Raw genomic sequence first — 25,162 nt, 5'->3', positions numbered from 1 at the left:
AAACGCACCATCAATGTTGACCATAAAAAAAATTGTAAAGAAAAATAAAATGTTTACCTTCAAAAAAAATTTATGATCACGCAAGCAAAAAATTTATCAGCTTTTCAAAATTTTGACATTCACACCCATATTGTTTTCATCATTTGGAATACCTCAACCCGAAAATTCGCATCACTCGATATGGGCTTTGTTGGATACATCTAATATAGTAACAAAGTTGTTACTATTTTATTCATTTTGTACTTTATCCATTAAAACACCCACAATTCGTTATTTGCTAGCTCTGTCTTTTTTTTTCTACTTGTAGACAGGGCCACGTGAGGCGCAAGATGGAGGCCTCACTCTCTAGGGGGGAAGGCCTCATTTTAAAACCATACTCCTCACAAAGAACAATAAAAAAAAAACAGCGTAGTCATAGTTGCAAAATAAAATACTTATTTTTAAATATTAATTTCATTATATAATAACTAGAGGCCGCTGAAAATTTTGTGAGGCTTCCCGCTTCCATTTGAAATACGTTGTTCTTTCCTTAGAATATAAAACTAACAGGAACTCATGTATGTAAGCATACCATTTCTCATTTCTTTGCTGGACGTATATACACGTCCAGCAAACCTGGATAATATTCTGTCCACCTGCTGAAAGAACATGGATAAGAAGTGTAGTTTGACCGTCATGTCCATTAGAAGGTGCGATAATCCTTCACGCGGAAAAGAACACTTAACTACATTACCTGGCATACGTAGTAGCTACGTTCTGTGGCCTACAGCAAGAAACGCAGTTGCTTGCCGTTTGCTCGGTAACCAGAATCTAAGTTATATCAGACTAAATACCTTTGAGTTATATTCATTTTGCTGCTTGTTTTTATCATATAAATATAGTTTTTAATGCCAGTGTAAAATAAGAAATCCTTTCATACTTTCTTCGCTTCATATTGTATCACTTTGGAAGATCAATGTCACTATCAATTTTTTTGCTAATTATTTTAATCGCCAATACATTTTAAAATTCTCCAAGAACTCGATTGAAGATAATTATTTTTGTCAAACAATTAATTTATAAATTCATGAAAATCTGAATCTAAAAATGAATACAGCCTCCGTCTGTTCCAAATCAAGTTTCCTATTTTATTCATAATCTTAGTTCGAAGGTTAGTTATCATACGTAAATCTTGAATCATATCATGTAATGCATAATTTTTATAACGTAATCTGTAGGTTTTTGCATTTCAACTTTCTTGGTTTCACCCCTAATCACTCACTACAAATCAAAATAAACGGCAGTTATGAAGTCAACTGTTATGTACATATTTTCGGCTAATTTCGATATTATGTGGCAGTTTTGAAGTAGCGATATTTCCCCTACAGTTTATCTTTTGAAACATGTGTAGGTGCATGTGTCAAAATGAAATTTTATTTCCAAAATTTTCATAACAGAATTAATTCGCCTTTAATGACTAACTCCCCCCTCCCAAAATTATCACCACACACACAAATACTGCTAGATAACATGTGCGCACTTTCTTTTTGTTTGAATTCGTTATTTTTCAAAAGTAATTGTACTGTGGTAGTTTTAAGCAAAGACAAAGGCGTAGAATCTCTGATAAAATACTATTGGATATAAATTAAATAGACTCACAATCGGAAACCCCCGAGTAATGCAGTTTTAACACCATTTGTTGTTCATAAAAAAAAATAAAATTAAAAATTAAAAAATCGTTCCTAAAATTGAAATGTGCGACCCATATAATCTTATTTTGGAAGGAAAGGAAGCAACTTGTCATATTTATTTCAATAAATGTTATTTAAAAAATATAAATATTTGACATAATATTTCCAATGCAAACAAACATTTTGATTATTTATTTTCGCACATGTGAAATTCGTTTTTATTTGGGCAGAGACACAATAAGTAAATTGTGCAGCAAAAAAGGGTCAATCCAAGAAAAGGGTCATCACATAACTACAATAATCCGTTAACGGCGGGGGGGGGGGGTAATTGTATTTTAACAGATAGAATGCTGATGAAGTTTCATCAGCATTCTGCCTTTTTATTAGGTCAAAGGGATTTTGAGTATATTTGCAAACAGATATATTCAACATAACTTAGCCAGTTTTTTTGTAAAAAGTGTTGCATTTGAAGAAATATTAGCAGCATAATAATAAAATAGCAAAATTCATAATGCTTCAGAATAACTTGATAATACCAAAACAAGATGAGACACATCTGTAGAAATCTATTATTATTAGAGTCCTTTTAATTATGAACTCTATAAAGATATACTTAATAAATTTGTATTTTTGTGTTTTTAAATAAATAAACTAGTTTCATTTTGTCACAGATAGTTTTCTCTGGACTACTTGGACTTTTAGACTATTGTTCTTATCAATATTGTAAAAACTCGATTGTAGCTTAAATATTCCAAAGCACATTACATCGATTTTTTACTTAGGTCAAATCCCATAAATAATACAAAATACATAAATAATATCAAAGCTACAGAGCAGTTTTCATGAATACAATGAAGTCAGGATTTTGTATTGAAAAAAGGTATATAGAAAACATATCAAAAGCCTAAATCGAGTGATGTGAATGTTCAGGTTGCGGTATTCCAAATGATGAAAACAATATGGGTGTGAATGTCAAAACTTTGAAAAGTTGATGAATTTCTTGCTTGACTTGATCATAAATATTTATTTGAAAGTAAACATTTCAATTTTCTTTACAATTATTTTTTATGGTCGACATTGATGTCGCATATTGTTTTAAAAAAAAAAATATGGTAACCCTACTTGCAGACACGTTGAGTATAAAGTCTTAATTTCTGTTTAGTTATGAGTGCCAAAAAAAAAAAAAAAACGAGTGCAAATTATTAAGTCGTAGTGCAATCTATCACGCCACATTGTGAAATTAACAGAAGAGGATAGTGGTGAGTTCACTTTACTTCCAATCCTTGTTTGTCTCATTTCCTTTCAGTCAACACTCATTAATGCAAAAGAAAAATACGGGAGTCTTAATTCCTCTGTCACAACTTCCAGAGAATCTGGAAGTTGTAACAGAGGAATTAAGTTGAAAATTATAGTACTAGACCTAATATCCAGTTGAAATAAGAATAAATAATTTTTTATTTGTGTTTGAAAAATACGTAACATAATCAATGAGTTAAAAAATCACTACTGTGAAATTAATGCTGGGGACGGAAAAAAAACCCATAATGCCAAAAGCAAACAAAAACTCATCTCACTTGTCAGAATTCCACACAGGAAGTCACACATACCAACGACAATAACGTCCCCTTTTCACCTCAACTCAATAATGTCGCATTGGACAGAAACCTATAAGGAACAATAATTGAGCGCCTTTTCACTTTATTTACTGCAATTCGTTCTTTTGTGTGTTGTGCTGTGCTGTGCTGTACCGTTTTGTATATCCCGTAAAGGAAAAAAAATGAGCGGACCCAAAACCCTTTGGACTTTTTCTTTCTTCAGGAAAATAGCAAGAGAGACAAATCTTGTGAAATATTTCTAGGTAATTACATGTTTTAATTTTTCATTGTGTAAATAATATTTCAGTCAATAAATGTGTATTTGTAAACTTAAATGAACAATTAAGGTGTCGTTGATGTGTTCTCTATATTTGATATTTATTCTGCTTAGAATTTGAAATAAACGTAACATTTAATTAGTTTTAGAAAATGTGAACATAAAAGAAAAAAAAATTGTGTGTGTGTGTTTGCGGGGGAGGATTTGGGGAACATCACTGATAGCCTGTAATTAATTATTTTAGAAAATGTCTAACAACAACCTGTTGACAAGAAAAACGCGAATGAAAAAAGCAGTAAAACTGAGATTCCAGTAATTAATTATTTTAGAAAATGCAAACATGAAAGAAAAAAACGTGTTTGAGGTGTGGGTGAGGAGGACACCAGTGATATCCAGTAACTAATTATTTTAGAAAATGTCTACTGGTATATTGACAAATATTTTCCCACAGTTCAACAATCCAGCCAAAGACCGCAACACTTGACCAAATATCCTCCCAGAATTCCAATCTCTAATCATTACCCATAATGCCACATGCGAACAAAAAGCTCATCTCATGTCAATGACAAACACAGTCACATCCCAGTATTCCACGCTCTGACCATTACCCACAATTCCACACTCAAACCCAACCCACAACGTGATGTCACTTATCTAATTCTTATCTTATCTACATCTCAATCTTGTTAGAATTCCATACTCTAACCATCACCAACAATTCCATACGCAAATTACCCAGAATTCCATACGAGAACCAAAACACACAACGTGATGTCACTGACAGATGTGTCCTCCAGGGAAATTCCTAACATTCCATACTCAGAAAGTCACTGATCTTATCAAACAATGACGTCATGATTTAATAAAAATACTTAATGATCGAACTGTTAATGTCTGTGAACAATGTTAACGTTGCTAATGAAACGTGGCTAACCTCCACAAGTTCACTGAACAGTAACATTTAACCATTATAAGAGCAGCTTCTTACATTTTACTGTTCAGTGCCTTCAATCTCTAAGATTTTCATTCACGGATTGATAGATCATAGACATGACTCTGTTCGTACAGCAACCCAAGATACTTTTAAGTGAATAGCATAAGTTCTCTTACAATAAACCTTTCTGGTTTAATTGAATAATAGTTATAGTAATGTCGTCTAGAATCTTTCAAACGGTGCGCATGTTGTAAAATTGTTGAGCAAATGGTGCAACTCAGCTTTCTCATCGGAAGGCATTGAATTTCTGAAACGATGCGAGGACTAGCAAACGGTGCTTTTCCTTATGACTCTTCAAAACTGATTTTAAATACTATTATAATGAATAACAAATGGAACTATAATTTTGAAAAGGTCCACATCACACTGATTACTTACCATTTCACTAGTTTTCCCCCAATAGAGGACAATGCGCAACATCTTTCTTTCAGCTAGAAATCTTGGTTTGAATCCAGTCTTATTGCGAGTGTAACATCTGAGAGTGAGCAAGACGGTCTTCTCGGAGATAGCAAAGGTACTTCCTGCAGGAAACTCTGTCTTCTCATCAAGAAATTTACAGCACGGACCTCGTAGCTTTGAGAGCTTCGACAGTAATTAAAAAATAAAATAAATCCGCAGCTTGAAATTCTCAACCATTCCTCTTTTAAGTTTTCGTTAAAATTACCAAATAAATTCCAGTTTCTTGACCATAAAATATACACACCATTCAGATCTGCTACGGAAACTGAAGAACTTAACCTAACCTTTGAAAATTAAAAGCGATTGCAGAAGATGTTATTTCATTACAAGGGACCAAACCATCATCTAAATGTTCCCAAATTACCTTCATAGCCAGCGGTAATATTTCCACTCTGGAAGTAGTATATTTATTCGCGTTCGATACAGACAAATAACGGTCACTGGAACCTCGACTTTGCTGCTGCAGCCACTACTCATCGCACAAAGATGGAGTCGAGCCAAAAATTAATAGTTCAATTATTCAACTTCATTAACTTACAGGAGGATACACATTTGTCAAAAGTAAACTGCTTTCAGAATATATGGCTCTTTTTGTGGATGAATTAATAAAATCATCTCAGTTGATAATTCGGTTAATTAAATCAATTAAGAAACTGGCACGTCTATTTTTTTATGTATTGCAGGATTTTTTACGATTCAATGGGGAAATGAAGTGCTCCAGTATATTCATAAATAAAATAGCTCCCGAAACGTAGGTTTCCTTCCCACCCACCCCAATAACAGGCGCCATATCAGTATACCTAGCATGACCTAACTACCATTAATGGACTTACTAATGTTATTAGAAATATATACACGTTAACACAAGAAGAATGTTTAATTTGCCAAATATTTCGGTCTGAATATTACAGACTATCTTCAGTGGCTACATAGGAATAGTTTTAAAAAACAAAGTGGAATACGCACAATTGATCATTCACACACAGAAAGAGCCGCGTGATGTCATATCGCTAAGTATTAGGAGAGTAAACATTTTTAGAGTCATAATTAAAGATATTAATTCAGAAATTCATATAATAATCTTAAATAGCATTAGACTAATATAGGAAAAAAATATCCTGATTAAACTTTCCCAAATTTTTGATATAGATATACAGTCATTACGATTCAAGTTAGGACGTTGAAGTAAGGCTTCCACACTTTCTTTAAATAAACGGTCAAATTTGTAGCGACATCCGTGTAGGAGGAGAGTCTTGGACCAAAGGATGTTGTGGTTTGTTTCTAATCCATGCTGAGCTAATCCAGATTTCTCAGGTTTGTTGTGTTTAATTGATGACTGATGCTCTTGAATTCTTTTTTCTATAGAACGTCCAGTTTGTCCAAAGTAGGGAAGATTACAATTACAAGGAACTTGATACACACCAGGTAGAGACAAGGTTGAGATGAAGGGAAATGGGTGGATAATTTGTTAATAGGTGTATAAGTGGCTGTTAAATCATATTTCTTCAGAATTCTTGAAATTGGTTCTGAAATCCCGAAAATGTAAGGAATTGGAATTTGGTGTATGGAATCTTTGCTGTTCTGTATTGGATTGTAAGAATCGAAAAGATGTTGTGTACTCTTTTCGGAGAATCCATTTAGTTTCATGTGATGTTTGATAGAGTTTTTCCTGTAATAAATGAGAAGTTGAACGGTTAGTTTTGGCTCGTCGGATTAAACATTTTATGATTCCTGTTTTTTGATAACAGTTTACAGAAAACCAACTTTCACAGGTCGTTATATTCTCAAAGAATCTGCTCATCATCCTTGTATTTTTTTCCCTACATTAGTCTAATGTTATTTAAAATTATTATATGAATTTCTGAATTAATATCTTTAATTATGACTTTAAAATTTTTTACTCTTCTAATACTTAGCGATATGACATCACGCAGCTCGTTCTATGTGTGAATGACCAATTGTTCGTGTTCCACTTTGTTTTTTAAAACTATTCCTATGTAGCCACTGAAGATGGTCTGTAATATTCAGACCGAAATATTTGGAAAATTAAACATTATTCTTGTGTTAACGTGTATATATTTCTAATCATTATGTCACAAGTATGGTTAAAAAATCAAATTACTGATGTTATGTTTTGTTCACATTTGGATACATGCGTTCTGTTGAATATAATATACTGAAATTTGTTCTTAAATGACGTGACATTATCTATTCCCTCCCCGTCGCGTATACCTATCATTCAATTGATAATAGGAGGATCCATAATGTCACATGACAAAGTCGAATCATTCTCTTACTATACCTGATTTTTAAAGTGTAAGAGAATAATTCGACTTTGTCATGTGACATAATGGATCCTCTTTGTCATTCATATTTTAAAATTCAACATTATGTATAAAACAAATGCTGAACACAAAGATAATTGACATGTTGTTTAATATAACGAGTGAACACTGTCGCTAAAGATTGGTTATATTTAATTATAATTATTATTAAACCTATATTAATACGGCCTGCCTAATGACTGAACAATCTCAACATGTGAGGCAAACTGAGGCTTGTTAACAATGTAATTATACAAGTAAAACCTCAGAGAGTTTTAGACATATTTTTATTTATTATTATTATTATTTTACCAAAAAAAAAAAAAATTATGATGAATTTAAATTATTCAATAGAAAAGCATGCCTCAAATGTAAACCTCTTCAGTTATCGGAGGAACAATGACAGCGCCCTCTCACGGAGATAGCTGTGAGGAAATTTAAGAAATAAAAGGAGTATAAGCGAGTAAAACTCTGGTTACCAAGGTTTGAGATCCCAACTAGTGGCTCTTTCAAGTACCAGTTTAAAAATTATATCTAGAAAAAAATGATTCTCCAGGAATTTGTGCTACAAGTTCATGGATAATCAATTATTGTTGCATGTGTGAAGTGAGTCTCTTTCACTCCTGCTGTTGATAATTCTAAACTCCCATCAGCATTCACTGATGTCAGTGGCACGAGAGATTTGAAGTTTCATATCTACGAATTTCTGATATTTGAACCGAGGCAACAGTGATATTTTAAATGACCTATAAACGACTCTTAATATACAGTGTACCTTATTTGCTAATAGTAATTATTCGTTTATGATTATTTTCATGAGTTTTTGCTATCCCTGTAATGAATTCGCTAAAGATGTAACAGCGATAAATTTTCTTCTCGGGAGTAAGGTATTATATTAATCTAAACTTACATCAGAATTATATACAAATACGCAAGATATTTTGATTAAATATCGTTTCATTAACTCATTTTTAATAAATCTGAACATATATTGACTACTGAAATGGTATTAGTCCATTTCCAAGTGCCTCGGGAAATAGAAATAAATATCCATTCCTAACAAACTCTAGAGCAGCTGAAGCTCTGAGTGTATTCCCGGTTATCATTAAATACCTGAGATTAGTTGCGGCAGCATCCCATGAAATGTATAATCCCCCTGATATTAACATACAATGAGCTGTACTGGAAACTAGAATGCGTAGTTAGGATTAATGTTGTGCATCCACGTATTGGTGTGGCATACCGTAGGCAGCATTAATTCTTCTGATCTACAGTGGATGATTCTGCTGTCATGTTCCAGATATCTGAAATGGCTTAAAGTGTATAATGCATTAAATGTGAATTTGGAATAAGTAATTTTTTTTTTATTTAATAGTAAATAACAGATTTAGTAGTTGTGTAGAGAGTAGAATTAACTCTTGTATTTGGCATTACCAGCTACCTTGACCCGTTCGTCTTTGTATGCGTGTGTAGCAATTTCGTCCCATCCACCATCCTTAGGCTACATCTCGAGTCCTTAAGAAAACATTTTTGCAATGCGCATGGAAAAGTATTAAAGCATAGAATGAAGTTTTTCCCTTCTACGCGTACTTCAAAATGGCGAAAAATATTCAAGACTGCATGTTGAAAAAGGGAACGACACCCTGCACGGAAAGAGACCATTGACATCATTATAATGCTTCCAGCTAGTCTGACATTCAATTATTCGTCAGCCATCCGAAGCTTGTGTGACGTTATTAATGCAAGCCACCATCGTTTGCTAGAGTTTTAGTGAACCGACGAAGAAATCATCTTCGCTGCAGAAAAGCGTTTTTTTTTTTTTTCTTGCGCCGCCTTGGCTCCCAGTACCTCAAGAGATTAAATCTTTAGAGGAAGCTGTCATAAGAATGTGGAGACTTGTGATGGAGCACGGAGACGTTCCACAAAAATAATTTACTGATCGGAGAAAATATCTTGAACTATCCAAGAATATAGTAAGGCTATTTCACGTTTCCTAGTCGGTTAATTGGATGCATCTTCTTCCTTTTTTATGAAGAAATGAAGATCCCATATTTAACTGTGCATGGAACCTTTAAGGAAGTTGGCGTTACTTTTCTTCATATATGCAATTTAGTGAAAAAGTGGACCGAGGCTATAAAGAGGTTTGGAATTACTGAACTGTAAAAATTTCAATATTTCAGAAGAGAATCCTCCCCCACCAATTCGATGTTATTACCTCAATACAGTCCTAGCTTACCTAATAGACGATTAACCTTCTTTTGTAATATTTGCCGGCATTAAGCTGTCGTGGTTGGCCCGAATGGATCGTTCTCATTCTTCAACTGAATGTGGGTTTTACTTCCATTGTATGGTGGATGTTTCTGAAGGCCTTTAATTTAATAGCAGGCAGTTTGCGGCCCTCATCATTTGAGGCCTGAAGTGGCATGGCAAAATTCTGTCTGGTTCGAGGTCGTGGTTGTTTAGTCCTTACTGTGCCTACAGTAATAAATACGTTATAGGTTTATAACCTTTCGTGAGTAGGATGTCCATAAAAAATAGTTCGTCACTAAGAAGGCAGAAGGGAACTTGATCGTGCTCAGTTCTTCTTTTAAAGCGTTATTCAGGACATAAATTAAGTGCGACATTTTTATATCCCAAAAGTTTCGCTGTTCCTTCCTATAATTAAAACTCCACTTAAACAAGACATTGCTTCGTCCACTTCCAGTCGACTGTCACATAGGGGGAACCTATTATATTTAACGCTTGGTGCTAAAATTCTTTAAATGTGGCATTCTCCATATTTAAATGCTTATACAGCGCCGTATTAATGACATCGATTCTATCGCGTTTCTAATTTAAAATATAAGATGAAGGAACTGTACCACATCTTGCAACTTTATTAGAGAGACTCGATTGCGTGTCGAAGAGTGCATAATTCAGGCAATAATTTAATTGCATAAAATATTCTAATTAGCATGCTACAAATTTATTAAACAACGACCCAGAAATTATGTGTTTTAAAAATTGGATGATAGACAAGAGCTCCCAGGCTTTTATAACTATGTGCCTCGCATTGCACAGCATTCCTTGCATTATTACTTTAGTGATGAAACGAATGTTGCGCAGTGGGAACCATGCAGTTATAAAATTCTGAGACCTAAAATTCGGAAGTCTATATTATACTTTTCCGAATTTTAGCCTACCCCTTCAATTGAAAAGATCTGTTTTTTTAGCAATAAAAATGTTAGTAAGCATCATTCATATATTAACAGTTTATTTAATACTTTGTTGGTTAAAATGACTAAGATTCTTAAAGTAATTTATAACACTACGATTGCCGTAGAGGTTAATCTGTTTAGAACCCAAGTACTCCTATAAACTCATGATAATAGGTAGTAAAGCCATTTTATTTGAGAATAGTCCACAAATATAATTTGGAATTTCATAAGTGATTTTCCAGTTAGAGTCGAAGGACGGCAACTCTTGGGACATTGAGTTGTAAAGAAGGATCAATTGTTAGTGAGGAGTTAAGGAAGAAACACGGGAAAATAATTTAATAAGGGGGGGGGTGCTGAGGGAAAACTCCATTATACAGGTAAGTCATGCTTATATGATGTTTTCTGTTGACTGCATTGCGTGATTCACAGAACAATTTGTATTTTGATAGAGACTTGGTGGGCAGTTCTATTTTAAGATATATTAAAGAATCTTTACTTACAGGAACTACAGTTCGAAAATTGTTATTATTGAGTGGTATCTGTGCGTACAACCATTGTGTGAATGGATGTTTGCTTTTCGAGCAGAGAGATTATGTTTCTCCTTCAAGAAGATGACCTGTGTTAGCCTTTGTCGATAAATAATAACCGTAATGACTCTTTCATATTTTATCGCGAATCTGTTTTGTGGTCAAACAGAGGTTTCGAAATAATTAAACCTCATGCTAACTTTGAATGCATGTAGTGACGTAATATCGTGCGATCATTATAATAATGAGTCAAAGTAGAAAGAAATTTCAATCTATCTTCTGTTTTGTTTCTGCTGTCTGTTGCTTGTTGAACGCGTGCAACACGAGGAATAGCGTGAGCGATTAGCACGACATAAATGCATTAATACTATAGCTGGCTTCGGACTGACATATTAATGTAATGACAAAGCAGTGTAAACTCTAAACCGTTCGACAATATCTCCAGGTGTTTACTTAGGATCACGTGCTGTCTCTGAAGTTGACAAATGATGTGGTGCGATATTGTAAATACAGCTAAACTCGGATAACCTGTGTTTTGTCCATAAGGCTCTCTATATCACGACATTGTCTTCTACGGTCGTAACAGTTTTACAACCTTTGGACGGAAAGTTCGATTAACTCGTATCGTCGCTAGACAAGTTCCGCACCACGCCCGTTTTACACTCCATTTCCTTCATCAAACGCAATTAGTAACGCTATCACGACGGAGGACTTCTGGCCAAACGGGCGGCTTAACTGAAGTTTGACTGCCCGTCCAGCAGGTAAAACCTCATTAAACCGGCGTTAGGAGTCCGGACGAGTACGATTTGGCAGGGCAAATTGCTTCGGATATCCGTGCAGCGTGACAGCTGTGGTTTGCAGTGAGACTGGAGGCAAACATGAATCGCGAGTGATTTGAAGGGATAGCAGAGAGAGAGAGAGACCACCTCGCGTCTAAAGCATTGCTTCTGCGACGCGTGCAACCAATGTCTTTATGACTCAGTTTCTTGGCAGGGGGGAGGAAGAGAGTGGTGTCTGGCGAATGGCAGGCGTGTCGTTTATGGGTTCGTTCGTCGGTCGCTGTTTTCCCGTTACCGAAGGATTATGTTATGGCGGAGATTTTCTTGTGACAAAGGTTATCGACTTCGTGACGGTTAAGATCTCTGATACTTTTATTACAAGTGATAGGGTTGGAATCGATCTGCGAACAGGATTTTCACCAATTAGGTCGTAGTTTGAACTTTTGTTTTTCGTTGTTTTAGTGGAACGATGGTAGTGACGTAAGGTGGAATGGCTCGCTTGCTGTAAGCACGTTTTCATTTCTCAAGTATTAAATTAAGTTGAAATCTTATTTGCTCATTTTCTTATGAAGATGCCAAGTCAGAAATCATTAAACATGAAACCCATTGAATGTTCAACTGCCAGCATGCAGCTGATTGTAGACAGTTAAAACGCAGTCCATCAAATAAGAAATTTCCGTCTAAAGATGTGCGCTTCTAGTTGCTTTCGTTTTCCTAAAACTTAAACTTTGGTCTAAGCTATCTAAGAATATGAAATCTAGTTTTAAAGAAAATTGCAATACGAATGTCGAGTATCTGAGTTAGAAATTTTGAAGCAACTGAAGTATAAAAATAATTAAGACTTTCACTGTGAATGGCTTAATTTTTTATGTTCGTTCTTGGGACTTAAGGAATTATGAAATATAAATGATAATACGTGCTGACTTCTCTAATTCTCTCATTAGCTTCGATTACTTCTTTCGTAAGGCGATTGTTAAGATCGCAGTCATTTTGGTTAATAGTCTTTGAATATCTTTGCAGCAAAAGAAGAGTTCAAATGAAAGACTTTTGCTCTTTCAGTTCAACAGTATTTTTTTTTTTTTTAATTGGAGCAGTTTCACTGTTTAATCTGAGAATGCAGTATGGTATTAGAACTGGAAGATGCAATACTAAATATTTTCTGTGTTTGTGACTTCGGATATTCCTTTTGTAGTAGAAGTTTTACTACAAGTTAGGACTCTCTTCGTGTCAGTCTTATGAACGTTAGTGTGTCAAAGGAAACAGAATTTTATACAAACTGCGATCAAACTGAACTATGTTGAAAAACGCCATTATACATTCAGTTATTTACAGAAATCCACTAGATTTATGTAAATATCAATATTTGTCATACGATAGGTGAGATTTCAAAAGGGTGATACAAGAAGAGCAACGAAGCAGAATTAAGATGCCTCTAATCGTTAACTGAAGGCGTCAGTTAGAGATAGGGAATTAATTGAAGACGTCAGAAATGGGGAATCTGGATACTGTTAAAAAAAAAAAAAAAAAAAAAAAAAAGGACATTTTCACGATTTTGGTGCCGCTTCCCAGCAGTGCTAACTGCTTCAGCATAGTTAGCATTGCGATATTTTTCCTCAGGAGAAGATTTGGGTTGAAGGCGTTTGAAGAAAATCAATGTCTATATGCCAAAGACAAGAGATGTTGTTGAAATTAAGATGCTTATTATTTGCAATTGATTTTAAAAGTTATAGTGAGTTTCCTTCGATCTATTCATTGCAGCTGAGATTATGACAATATTCATCTGAATTGCGTCCGTGAAAGGCGAATCTTATAATGCATGAAACACTGTGTAGGGTTTCTTTCTGACGCATGTATGACAGGTGGGTCGACTGTGGCTACCAGGTGAACACCATACGTGTTTTCGCATGGTAGCTAGAGATGTTTAACTGCTTCCATTAGCGTATCAATCTGTTCTGGAACAGAAAAAGTGGCGTCGAGTATACAGTGATGTGCAGTATAGCACACTGTACATCTCTTGGTCTTCCATTAGTAAGGAATGATAGGAATCACTTAGTGCAGGGAAGAGCTCATTGGAACAGATTTTTGTAAATGTTCTTGAGTGCTTGGCCTTCAGAATGCATTTTCCATAACGATGATAATCAACAACAGTGCTGTGCAAACGACTATTGAGATGTCAAGTTCTTGTGTAATGTCACGATGTCTGTATTAATGCTTTCGTTTTATCTGCTTAAAGCTTCTGCGAGAAGAACATTATCCGAGTTCATCCAACTATATCCATGGTGTGCACACTTGAATGCCATACTCAATGCGTGCCTTGAACATCTGAACTAGCTTCAGCAAAGACATGACAATCTCACAACCTGTTCAGGAGCTCCGTATGCTTCTACCAAATAGCAACGAAGTTCAGTCAGCCCGATACCCTTAACATACAGAAATCAGGACCAAAAGTGCGGCTGTGTGAAATCCATGTCGTGCGATCTGTTGGTCAGGTGATGAAACAGGTGTTCGCCTCTTCGCCTATTCCTCTCCTTCAACATACATACATACTCACGTGCAATATGTTGCTATCATGCTTTTTAGAACATCTTCTTTATTACTGTTCGTATCGGTACAGAATGTACGATGTGGAATGTGCTGTTCTTAAAAACAGTTCTGAAAGCATAATTATTATACATGAGAAGGCAATCGAGATTAAATGTTTCAGAATACACAATTGATTATTCACATAATTTCCATTCCTTTATATATATATATATATATGCATTTCATTTTATCAATCCAAGACAAAGACAGAAGTTAAATATTTCCACTAGTAGCTCCACTTTTAGACAAACAAGCAAAAGCGCCACCTTTATGGTGTTTCATTTCACAATATTGAAAAGGTGCCTGCTCTATTGTTGTTGAAGAATACAAATGCATGGGATTTTTCACTGATTAGTTTAATTTCAAGAGGAAAGTCTGTGAGGGAGACAGATGCACGATTGTATTTATCCCTTTTTCTCTTCCCCCGTGAATACTGCTATTGTAATCATCTCGAAAGATAGCTCCATCCACACGCACAGCGCCATCTACCGCCACTACCATTATTTTATATGTATAAATTGCTTGCGCTCTCACGACCAATTTGCCTACATGTGGGATGACAAACTCGACATTTTCATGCCTCCCCTAAGCAAGGTGGTGATCTCACACCGGACGATGAAAATCATCTACCACTTTAAAAGACTTCCACAAACAACTATGCCTCATTTAATCAGTAAAGTATTGTTATTGGAAATTAATTTCGCCACATATTCATGAGGAATGTGCAGGATGCGCTTTCATCTCGCCCAGCAACCGCTGATCAATATCACATCACTTAGTGCATGCCGAAGAATCCCAGCACAAATCTAAATGTCATTATTGATCGAAATGTTTGCTAAACCAGAAAGTCATGAAGCATTCGCCTTACTTTCCAGATATAACAATGCTCATTAATGTATGTAATTAGTTCAATGCTTGTTTCAGTGAACCGTATTGTCCAACTTTTGCACTTTTACCTTAAGCGGTAAACGAAATGATTAAATGAAGTTTTCCTATGTTTCTTTATATACATCCAAGAAAAAGCCTCGTGCTCTGCATTTACTTGTAACAGTGTAATTATATTCTTTAAAATATTTTTTAAAGAATATAATTTTAAATTCCGTAAAATATTTTTTAATCAAATCAAACTTTATTATTCATACATACTGTTTGCATTATATATATATATATATAACATTTACATTGGGTATTACCAAGCTACTTTGAACTTCAACAGTATTTATCTAGATATTAAGCAATGTTTATGCTTCCAAGAAAGTCTTAATCCTCCTCTCTGTTAATCCTTTTGATGCCAGAAATGTGAAATGGCGCTACAGGATATTTTTTTCCGCTTGAGGTACCTTGAAAAGTATACCCTTTTACCTGAGGGTACGGTGCTGGTCATTGAGGCTAATCCAGTAAGATAAGTATGCCGTAAACGTATACATGTCTGACGTTGATGAGGATTAAGTTGTTAACTGCAGCATGATTAAATGAAGAGTTTCTTTCTGTTGTGTATTCTGTTTGATAAGAATAATTTTATATGACCCCCCCCCCAGCTACAATTTGCGTACCGAATTTTTGAGCATATCAGTGCATAATATATTCTGTAAAAATTTGAGGTACTATGGATTTAATATTATGCATTCTGTACAAGGTGTATCTTAGTTTAAATAGGATAATTTTGTTTACCGAATTTTTATTTTATATTCATTGAACCACGTATACAAGCTTAATAAGTTAGATTCCATTTTACCCTTTAAGATTGGCATGTCGCTTGATGAGCACGCTCTTCCCGTCAGCAAGATGACGTTTGTATAGATCAGAAATGAAATGGGTCCCAGAATTGAGCCTTGAGGAGCTCCAGATTTGATCAGTTGTTATTCCCTGAAAGTGACGTTTATTTGTGTTTGAAATAAGTTTGAATCATAGGCAACACAACTCTAATTCCGACACCGATAGTTTTTTTTTTAATTGTATAATAATGATCGTGAGTCAAATACCTTCTGTACGTCTATGAAAACATCTGCTGTTTTGACTGTTAATGCTATTATATATGAGCTCAGAACATTTAATGCACGCTTCTTCAGTGTTACGTTTTTCGAGAAATCCGTAGTGATTTTTATTGAAGTTTTTGAATTAAAAAAAAAAATGTATTTTTTCCATTGCAAGTAAAATGATTTTTAAGAGAACTGGTAGAACAGAGATTGGCCTGTAGTTTATGTAATTGTCGATGTTGCCTTTTTTTTTATATACATGGATGGGTATAACTGTTGCTCTTTCTTTGAGATCTGTTATAAATTCACCAGTTGAGGTTAGTTTATGCCACGCAGTAGAAATCTTGGGTGATATTTGGTACAAGTTTGTAACATTTTTATAATTACTCCATCATACCCTACCGCCTTGTTGGTGTTTAGTCTGCTTACCATTAGTTGCAGTTGCTGTTCCGAGATTTCTGTCAGGCACATTAGAGTTCACATCCCCTTTACAGCCTGCTGTCAAGGTTTGAGGGCTATTCATGTGATAATCTTCTGCCACAATAGACATCGCTGTTGATAAAGAATGTGTTCATTTCGTTTACTGTAGTTTTAAGATTAGTGTCAGTTGGGAATATTTTATGAATACCCGGAAGTAAATCCAAGCATCTCCATTGCGTTCTTGGATCGTTGCCGCAGTTCGCTAATTCAGTATGGAAGAATGCTTTTGCCTTTTTTGATTTCGTTCTTTACAAAATTATTAAATGATAAATATTCTTTTTCAATCTCTGTATTTCCGCGATTCGTTTTGTGTCCTGTATTGCATTTCTTTTTTGTTTATTAAATTAATGAAATCTTTAGTTATCCATGTATTTTTTTATTCTGTTTTTCTTTCCGAGGTCTTTGTTTCTTAGCGAGATTTTTCGATTTTTGACGGAGTGATCTTGGAAATCAGCGCCCTATAGAACTCAACGTTCATTTGTTCGTATGAAGAATATCTAATTTTGAGGCTACTAATGTATTTGATATATTTTGTGTAATTAACTGTTTTGCTACTGCTTTGTTTTCGGTAGGTGTATTGACTTGGATCTTCTCTTTTATATTGGGTTCAATTTTCACTATTATTGGAAAAACGCCTCTTACGTGATATTCGCATTTTCTGACGTATGTGCTTATTAAAACATGATCAATACACGAACGTTCATCTCCCACCTTCCTGGTTGGTTGGAAGACACTTTGAGAAACCCAGATCACACATTATGTTTAGATATTCTTCCGTTTCTGTAGTATTTTTAAGCAAGTCTACGTTTTCATCCCTAGTTAAAAAAAAAAAAAAAACTGTTTCAGTTTTGACACTGTTCACTACTCTTTCTAGCTCTTCTTTATCTATTGCGTAATCATCTGGTCTGTATATTAGAATAAATGAAGCAATATTGTTCTTATTGTGTCGGTACAGGCATTCGAAAATACTCATGAAAGTTTCATTGAGTTAAATTTATGTGTGTATCTCTCGCGAAAGTTACAAGCATTCGATTTGTTATATGTTCTACAGTTGAGGAATATTTACCTCTTCCTCTTTGACCCACATTTCAGATACTGTGATCATATCTATACTTAAAAGTGACTTTTTTGAATTCCCTGCTTTGCACTTCATCTAATGCATTTCGGTACGCCAAACGTTTGCCACAAACTCTTTTATGTTGCAAGTTCTTTTTACTCAAATCTTTTTGCTGTCATCATTAAATGCGCATCATTTGAGCATCAATGCAAACTTGGATTTCCACATGTACATTAGAATAAACACAATTGTCCCAATATTTTATAAAGTAAGAAATTGTAAATCGATGAATATGATAAAGCCTAACATAAAGACAATGTAGTTTGGTCCTGGTGCATATGTATATCGCTGCGTGTGTTGGGGAGACATGTAGTACTGAAAATAGCCTTTGTGCCTGCAAAACAACTCGTTTAGTTTGTTTTAAGAACTAACGGCAATGAAGCCAGCGTGTTTTTCAGGCGAGTTTGCCCGCTTCCAGGATTAAAAACATTCCACCTTTGTATGGAAACCGGTTAATTATCTTGAGCTGAAAAAACTTCAAAAGTTTCTAGCATTGTAGACGGAATTCAATCCTAAAAATCGCTGATTAAAAAAAAAAAAGCAGAGATGTCTTTATGCTTCCAAAATGTTTCTCTTAGTTGAACCTCCCGTAATTCGATTCAGCTGCAATTCTGTTTGCGCAACCAAGTTTCGTAGAAGTACAAGAACCACCAAGGCGAATGTGCACACTCTCTAATTAGACCTCATATAAGTATCGGTACTCAAGACAAGCACGACTTAAACTTTAGCGATTCCTGGAAAAGCTTCTACATCAAGCTGCGTTTGTCAATAGCATAACTTGTGAGAGGAACATGATGGAGAGCGATCTCACGCGTGTAGCTCTCCGAACTGGAGAGAGCGCGAGACACTCGCAGCATGAAATTGTCATTAGATGTTCGTGTCGATTTCCATGTCTGGATGTCATAAGGGTGCTTGACATGTTATTCTCAAAACACGCACCAACTTGCAACGTGAACAGCTAATGACAATCTAAGCGTTTCCAATACTCGCAAGTTAACAACACAGATCGCCAATTTAGACGTCAAGCTTGGCTGTTCTTCAGCTGTAACAACTTGCTGCTGAGGAGTTTTTATAAACCGCCGTACTTGTAACAACTGTCTGGTTATTCTGGAGTTTTTATAAATTAGCATATTTCAAGGAATCTGAAAAGACATAATTCTGTATTTATAAATTACAGTGAATTACTTGGTCCTAATAAGCAGTTGTATGCACACATCTAAGACGCAACTCTGCAACATTTTGATGGAAGAATAACGCCAGGAAGTAGGCGGTAAAAATAAAAAAGCCATATTCGTGGATCTGCTCATTTCAGCAGCCGCAGTGAACTTTCACTTTAAAATTATTAGCCGGAGTGAAGGACAAGCAGTTCAGACGTCATCTCCTCCGAACTAACTTCATCTTTGCAACTAATTAAGACACTCTCGGCTTGACAGATAAAGCTCATATACAAAAAAGTATATACAGTCAGTTCATCCTGTGATTCATATTCTCCTATAAAATGGTGGATATCGATTTGTCCACCAAAGAGCTGAAATGGCGATTGAAGATCAATAAAATAGTGAGGTCATATTTTGAATTTATCATTTTCAATTTTCTTTTTGTGCATAATCGCGTATAAATTGCGATGCATTTAGCTTTAGAATTTCAACTAGATTTCGAGCTGTGCTAAAACGATATATGAAATTAAAGAAAATTCTGCTGGGAACTAAAACGTTCTCGTGACAGGATTTGCTACGAAAATATTTCTCTAGGCTTAGCTGCAGCTGGATTTTAGATTTTTGTTTTGAGTGTCGGTTTTTCCGTTGTGAAACTCAACGGATGCAGGAAGTTCAAACTAAAAAGGGCAACGATAGCGTTTTAGGTTGCTGATTGATGCGTAAATGTCCAATGACCTCGAGTTCTTCGAATTCATTCTCTGTTTAACCGTCCGCTCCGTTCTTTATTTTCGGAATTGTAAATGGGCATTCATGTACGAAACTAAAGATTAACAAGGTCAACCAATTAAAACCAACAACAAAAAAACATCAACTTTGAAGGAAAAAAAAAAAAAAAAACAGAAAGCTGTATAACATATTTCACGGTATCCATTCGTAACCAGAGGTGGCAAATAATAATCTGGGTGCGAGATTAGTATTCTGGATGCAGTTAAAATCACCATGGATTATCATTGCGCTTAAATAACGAATAAAATTGACATCACAAGTAACTTTCTGTGGCTGAATAAAGCTACGCATAATGTGTTATTAGAGGAAATATTATTTTTCATAGTCAAAGGCGGAACTATTTCTTACGCGTAAAAGAACTCGCGCAATTTATGTTCATAACCACACAACAGATAAAGACTAATAAACGCAAACAATTTAATCACTGCAATAGTGTGAAGAAGTAATCGCTTTCTGATTCGCTAAACTAAGAATTGGAAATGATTTTTATACTTTTTTAAAAGCGCAAGACATCTTTCGCGAAACCTAGTTTTTCGTGTTATATGCTTTCCTTGCAATAGTAAACATCCAAGTATTTATCTGAATATATCAGTGAATATATTTTTGATCTAGAGATGTAAAATAGGCATGCGTACAGACCTCTTTTCTTTTGAGCACTGTAGAACCTCCCAAGAAGGTTGTTTCATAACTCGAATCAAGAATTCGAGTACGAATACAATGAACATCCCCAAAGGGCTTTTAGAATTCGCTGTTAGATGAACTTAAAACTTTGGCCATATTATGTTAACAAGTCGTCATTCTGTGATGAGAAACTCCAAGGACGGGTTGCTTCTCTTTTCGCTGGGACTTGAAGCGGCCTCTGCGAGATATCATCGAAATGTTTATGCTGAGGAAAGTTTTGTTTCTGATGTGCAAACGCTTGTTTGCCCTTAGCTTGTGCAGAAGGCAAATGGTTTTATTTAGTCACCCTCTAATTAGTTTATTCGTCACGCCAGCGGCCGTAAACCTTCTGACATTTTGCCTGCGTAACGTAATGACGTTGTCTCCTATTTCTTTGCTTGTTTCTAACGTCTTTCTTTTCGGAAAAAGATTTTTTTAAATACAAAACAATCTTGAGTTTGGCACAGGACTTTTGAATATAGGTGCTGTTTTAGTAACTATAATCAAAAAAAGCACTGTGCGCAATTGTATTATTTAATTAATCGCAAAAAAAAAATAAATGTATGACTGTGTTTAGTCCCAGCTATTAGGAAATCGATAGGTCCGATATCCACTTTCCCATCGCCGTACATGAGTTTATTTCTCCCGAGGGTTACTGTGCCTCAGGAGCAACTTCCGCCATCTCACGTTCCTGAATTGAGAGTTCTAAGGCTGATTTTTCTGACGATTAAAATCCAGGCAAAAAGACCCCACCCCCATACACACACTTGACATAAATTGACTTATTTTGGAATAGCGTGAAGAAAGCCTAGAAAAAATTGTTTCAGTCGGTGACTAGAACGGAAACTGAAAAGTTTTTTTTTTTTGTTAACTCAAGAATACGCAGAATGCCCTCTCGTACAAATCTTAGTATTCAGATTCTTACTGTTTCAAATTTGTCTGAAATCACAGACAAATTTGTTATAAGCTCTTAGTTAAAAAAACTACCAAAAAATCATATTATTATTAAACTTTTATGGTATTTTGTATCAAAATAATATATATTTGAATAAATAAACACCGAAGAATTAATAGTGCATAGAAAGTTAACAATTCACCACAATTTTTCGTTTCGTATGTCCATAGCAAGCCGGTCTTCGATGGTCGAATGAATAGCGTATCTATTATGGGTTTCGCCCTCTGAAACTACCCTTCTTGTCTATTACAGGCAGCGTGGTGGTCTCATACCACTGAAGCTTTTGAAAAAGTTGCATGTTTAATCTCCAGACACAGAAGGTAATTATCTAATCCTACCAGCCACGATACTGATGTATTATATAAGCTTGTAATCTTTAGTGGATAGGATTCACATATCAACTCAGCTCGATTTTATTGAAATGATATCCCTTCCCAAACGTAATTTTGTAGCAACCAGACCACCGTAAGGGAACATGCTACAAAATCACATATCTGTGGCTCAGAACACTTGTGAAATTGCTTTTAATCTGTCCGCTACCCTAAATTCGACACATATATCGACACATAAATGATGAGTTAAAAAATAATTAAAACTGTCATGAAGATTTAGGGGTTTGAATATCACCTGAGGTTATAATCTAGATAAATTTGGATTTGACTAAAGAAAGTAATTCATTAAAAATAATTTTAAATCATGCATTGTAGCCTTGAAGAAAGGTATCTGGCTCGATACCGAGAGAACAAAGTCCGGTATGAGTTCTATTGTCGTTGCCGATGAGAGGAACTCTTTTCCAGTCTGTTCTTTCGGGCTCAGGAAAGTTCCTCCTCCCTCTCGGAAACTTGGATTTTTAAACACGCAACTCGGAGAAATCGATCATAGACCTACGCTATTTCAGACAACAACACTAGTTAGCGTTTAGAATCACGATATAGCGTCAGTAATCTGCCGTACTTTTGCTATCCCAATGCCTTTAAAACCATTGGTAGCTATGGGCTGAATTATTGGTAACGGATAAGGGTGAAAAACAGTTTCCGTGACTTTCACAGTTTAGTTTGTGTCCCACTGCCTGATCTCTTTAGAAAATAAAAAAAAAGGCGTAAGCGTTTTTTAAAAAATAAAAATTATCTCTGCGTATTTGAGTCATTAAAAGCAATACTTTCTATCATGATCATACTTGCTTTAAAATAGCTATAAATAAGAAACTCAACAATTTTTAAATAATGTATTTATATAGATTTAGTTTCTTGCAATTAATCTTAATTTCCACTGGAGTGCGAAAAATAAATGGAATTTTAATTACATTGAAAGAAAGGATATTATTTACTCAGCAAGATCTTAGTTTTGTGTTAATTTAATATTTTCAACAATATTTAAAAAGTTTTTTTCCCCATTAAGAAACAAACGTTAAGGAGTGCATGAATTTCTGCTTCCTCTGTTGGTTTTCTAAAGACATCGGTTTTGCGAGTTTGAACCCGTATTGTCCAAAAAATTACATAGTCTCTGTCCCTTTAAAATAGGGCATTCATGGGAATTTAGTTTTGTGTGCATTTGTCCACTAGACAAGATCGATACTGTGGGATATTTTAAAAAAGTTGGACTTGAGGGGGGGGGGATGATTGATTTTTATAATCTGTTATGATGAGTTAAAAACTAAATCGCAAAATGTACTCCAAATGTTGAAAAGGCAAATATTTGAAATATTTATGATTCTCTGCCTCTTCGTAGACATGTTTTTGTACTCTTTTTTGGCGCTATTTCTGCTCGGTATGACTTATGTGAAATCATGCACGTAGACAGAATGAGACCAAAACACAGGGAGGAAGACGTCAGCGGGAGGATGAAGAGGATGCATTACAGAAAAGCACATCGCATATCTTTGTCTCTTCCACCATAATTTTAGCCCCGAGGAACGAGTTGAAAGTTGTGCTAAAGCAGAAGCCCCAACCCATTAATCATAGCGTGCCATTAAAAGTTGTGCAAGTCTCCGAAGTTGGGAGATGTAAACACGAGATGGCTGACAGAAGATGAGCAAGTCAGGAGGCTGCTTCGCTTTGTCCTATAAACGTCATACGGTGACGTGTTAGCAGTTAACAGAAACGAATAAACAAGATGCCCGAAACAGGACGCGTGCGTGTGCTTGGGATGCAAGCGCGGTCCCGTTTTACGTATTAAACGAGATCACCCCGAAGCGCGTCTTATAAATAAGGAGCGAATATCCCTGTTATGATTTTAGGTGGAGGAACATTTTTACTTTATCTAGTTATTTATTTGGACCGGCAGCTCGTGTTTTATTTATAAGACTGTGCGTGGAACAGTAAAACTGCACGTCTTTGGAAGGTTTTTGCCACTTTCCGAGAGTTTGAATGCAGAAAAGTATATTCACTTTTCCTTAGGTTATCCATGAATGACTGATCGATATTCCATTTATTTGGAAGGTGACGGAAATTTCAACTGTGAAATCTGCGTGCAGATTTATTCATTGCTCCAATCGATCGGGCATTCTAATAAAGATTTTAGTGGAAAAAAACTTTATTAAAATTCCGCTTCCATTCAGTTAAGCATCAATTTATAACATCGGATAGTAAAACAAAGAAAATCGAGTATAAATATCGAGATCAGTGTCAGAATCACGTCTGCTTCAGACAGTTCTATTCATTGTTGTCAAGAAATTAGCTTGTAACAATTAGAGTATTGTTGGAAAGTGTAATGTAGTGCACTGAGTAATTTGCTTTAAATTATTAACTAAATTTTATTTTTGCAGCTTACAAAACTTGGAATTAATTTTAAAATATTAAATAGGTACGCCTAGAAAGGGTCTCAATAGTTATCCATAAACTGCTTGTTTTATTTCATAAGAAGATGCTGAATCGAATATAAGAAGGCCGAAAGACTATAGCTTCTTATGAGAAAAGCTTTGCTCCAAAGTAGAATTTTTAATCCCAGTGAAAGATGTCATTCTGGTGGGATGTACAACGTTAAGAAACGAACATATCTAGAGAAAAATATTTCTTCATATTTTTTCAAAAACATTGGTGCGCCTTTTTCCATTTTATAGACAATACTGCCATTTATATATTATCAGAATATATGCATAAAAGCAGAAAATTATATCTAATAGCTAATTCTTTATGACAAAGAAATGACGACCAAATGATTAACATCAAAATATTAAGATACTCAAAACAAATACAAAGAACTCTTACTATGGAAGAACTACTTTGAAAAAAAAACTCCTAAACATAATTTACATTACGTGTAACATTTTGCCATCCAAGAATTTGAAACTGCGATTGAAAAGCCATGGAAAGATTTTTAAATCTGTTACAAAGTGTATAATATTTGACAAGAAGTTGTAGAAAATGACTTTTGCATTGATGTAACGTTTGTATCTTCGTGGATCTAACTCCCACTGTGGAGATCTCAATAAAGGTAGCAAGTGGACTGAGTGATGAATTTTCCCGTTTTTGTTTTGAATACCTAAAATGATTATATAAAAATAGGCAATGGATGTGAAGCCAGAAGCTTCTGCATACAAATAATACGTCGAAGGTCACGCAAACTTTGCTTCGCTTGGATGAAGGATTCAGACAAAAATTTAATATCAAGTCAAGTGAAATTAAATT

The 25,162-nt window shown here is 35.0% G+C and overlaps 1 long non-coding RNA gene across 2 annotated transcripts in view; it reads right to left on the bottom strand.

Moving 5' to 3' along the window:
- Positions 1–25,162, bottom strand: part of LOC150094609 (uncharacterized) — a 944,400-nt gene that overhangs the window by 135,380 nt on the left and 783,858 nt on the right. Inside the window, exon 6 of one of the 2 annotated variants that reach the window (XR_016550183.1) lies at positions 8,514–8,623. The exons of the other annotated variant lie outside the window; for it this stretch is intronic. This is a non-coding gene — a long non-coding RNA (uncharacterized LOC150094609). Of the gene's footprint in view, positions 1–8,513; positions 8,624–25,162 lie in introns of those variants that run through there. 2 annotated transcript variants of the gene reach the window in all.

This window comes from Typopeltis vanoorti, chromosome 21 (assembly GCF_054136105.1).
Source record: "Typopeltis vanoorti isolate ZY-2024b chromosome 21, IOZ_Tvanoo_1.0, whole genome shotgun sequence".
Taxonomy (NCBI): Eukaryota; Metazoa; Arthropoda; class Arachnida; order Uropygi; family Thelyphonidae; genus Typopeltis; species Typopeltis vanoorti.
Note: the sequence above shows the minus strand (reverse complement) of the source record. Positions and strands in the feature narration are given on the sequence as shown.